Below are 2720 nucleotides of genomic sequence, written 5' to 3' on the forward strand. Positions count from 1 at the left end.
ACACTCTCAGTGGCCTGTGATCAGATGAGAATCAGAGTTTTACAGTTGGAGGATACAGTAAAGATCATCTGTTCCAAGTAAATCATTCGTAGGTGAGAACACCGCAGTTCAGAATAGGAAAGTGACTTGCCTGCTTTTTTGTAATGGGTTTGCCGCCAGAACACAGGGGCTGTGAAAATCACCACTAAATCAAAGCCAAAATGGGAAAGGAAAAGACTCATGTCAATATTGTTGTCATTGGACACATAGATTCCGGCAAGTCTACCACTACCAGCCACCTGAGCTACAAATCTGGTGGGATCGACAAAAGAACCATAAAAAAAAATTGAGAAGGAGGCTGCAGACATGGGGAAGGGCTCCTTCAAGTATGCGTGGGTTTTGGATGAACTGAACGTGAGCATGGTATCACCAGTGATGTCTCCCTGTGGAAATTTGAGACAAACAAGTATTATGTGACCATCATTGACGCCCCAGGACACAGAGACTTTATCAAAAACGTGATGACAGGCACATGTCAGGCGGACTGAGCTGTCCTGATTGTTGCTGCTGGTGTTGGTGAATTTGAAGCAGGCATCTCCAAGAATGAACAGACCCACAAGTATGCCCTTCTGGCTTACATATTGGGTGTGAAAGAACTGATTGTGGGTGTTAACAGAATGGACTTCACTGAGCTGCCCTACAGCCAGAGAGATACAAGCAAATTGTTAAATAAGTCAATACCTACATTAAGACAATTGGCTACAACCCTGACACAGTAGCATTTGTGCCAGTTTCTTGTTGGAATGGTGACAACATGCTGCAGCCAAAAGCTAACATGCCATGGTTCAACGGATAGAAAGTCGCCCATAAAGATGGCAATGCTGGTGGGACCATGCTGCTGGAAGCTCCGGATTGCATCCTGCCACCAGCTCATCCCACTGACATGCCTCTGCGTCTGCCCCTCCAGGATGTCTACAAAATTTGTGGCATTGGTACTGTCCCTGTGGGCTGAGTGAAGACTGGTGTTCTCAAACACAGCATTGTGTTCTTTGCTCCAGGAGATGTTACCACTGAAGTAAAGTCTGTTGAAATGTACCATGAAGCTCTGATTGAGGCTCTTCCTGGAGACAATGTGGGCTTCAAGGTCAATACATGTCTGTCAAAGATGTTCATCATGGCAGTGTGGCTGGTGACTGCAAAACTGACCCACCAATGGAAGCAGCTGGCTTCACAGCGCAGGTGATGGTCCTGAACCAGCCAGGCCAGATCAGTGCTGGATAAGCACCTGTGCTGGATTGTCGCACAGCCCACAGTGCTGGCCATGTTGCTGAGCTGAAAGAGAAGATTGTCGTTCTGGAAAAGCTGGAAGATGGCCCAAAGTTTTTGAAATCTGCTTATGTTGCCATTGTCAGTATGGTTCCTGGCAAACCCACGTGTGTTGAGAGCTTCTCTGACTATCCTCCTCTGGGCCATTTTGCTGTGCGTGACATGAGACAGACAGACGCGGTGGCTGTCATAAAAGTGGAAAAGAAGGCAACTGGACATGGCAAGGTCACCAAGTCTGCCCAGAAAGCTCAGAAGGCTAAGTGAAAATTATCTCCCAAACCTGCCACGCCACTCGCCAGTCGTAATCAGTGGCGGAAGAATGGTCTCAAAACTGTTTGTCTCATTTGGCTATGTACGTTTAATAGTAAATCAGATTTACAATGTATCATAAAACCTTCAGAGGGAAAGGAGAATGTTTTGTGGACCATTGGGGGTTTTTTGGTGTGTGTGGTAGTTTTTAAGTTATTAGTTTTTAAAATCAGTGCTTAAAAAAAAATTTTTTTAAGTGAGAGGAGGGGAGATAGTGAGACAGATTCCCACGTGCACCCCTACCCGGATCCACCTGGCAAGCCCCATCAGGTGCCAATGTGAGAATCAACCAAGCTATCCTCAGGGTCTGGGGCTGACACTCAAACCAACTGAGCCACTGGCTGCGGGAGGAGAAGAGAGAGAAGGGAAGAGAAGTAGATGGTCACTTCTCATGTGTACCCTGACCGGGGACCGAATCTGGTACATCTGCATGCCAGGCTGACTCTCTATCCACTGAGCAAACTGACCAGGGCCAAAATCAGTGCTTTTTCATGGAAAAAACCAAAAATCTGTCATAGAATTTTGAGGCCCATTAAAACAAAATTTAATGAGAAAAAAAAATAAATGAAATTGACTTGCTAAAAGTCACAACTATTTAGTGGTGGACCCTGATTTGTGACAGATTGCCTATGGTCTTTCCACTAACGTTTAGTATTCTGTTTCACTGGCTATTAACTGCCTCCACTTCCATAGCCCCTCCCTGCACACTCACATGTGGAGAGTCATGAGGTAATCAATCACTTCCTTACCTTTAGACAGCCACACCTTTCCAATGTTATAAAGAAAATAAAAATGTGTCCCAATTGCAAATCAAGCAGCAAAAGCCATTCCTGAGAATCTGGTACTTTTCTGGCTTGAAAGCCCCGACATTTTTTCTGTGTCTTAGAAAGTCAAAGCAGAGAGGGTTGGCTCTCATGCTCCATCATCAGTTTTCAAGAAGCTCCTTAAATGCTAAGCAGATTTCCTACACTCAGTAACAAGAACCTCTTCTTGGGACAAAATTCTGCCCCATTTTTTCACCCCAGAAACGTGCATGGCCTGACATGCATCTGTGCCCTGTCTCCTGCCGGTGTCATCAGCAAGCCTCCCTGGGCTGTGGTATCGCC

General features: G+C 45.8%; 1 pseudogene; it reads left to right on the top strand.

Moving 5' to 3' along the window:
* The first annotated feature begins 200 nt into the window (after positions 1-200).
* Positions 201-1569, top strand: LOC136311968 (elongation factor 1-alpha 1 pseudogene; annotated as a pseudogene).
* Positions 1570-2720: the final 1151 nt, after the last annotated feature.

The sequence above is a fragment of the Saccopteryx bilineata genome, chromosome 8 (genome assembly GCF_036850765.1).
Source record: "Saccopteryx bilineata isolate mSacBil1 chromosome 8, mSacBil1_pri_phased_curated, whole genome shotgun sequence".
NCBI classification, from domain to species: domain Eukaryota; kingdom Metazoa; phylum Chordata; class Mammalia; order Chiroptera; family Emballonuridae; genus Saccopteryx; species Saccopteryx bilineata.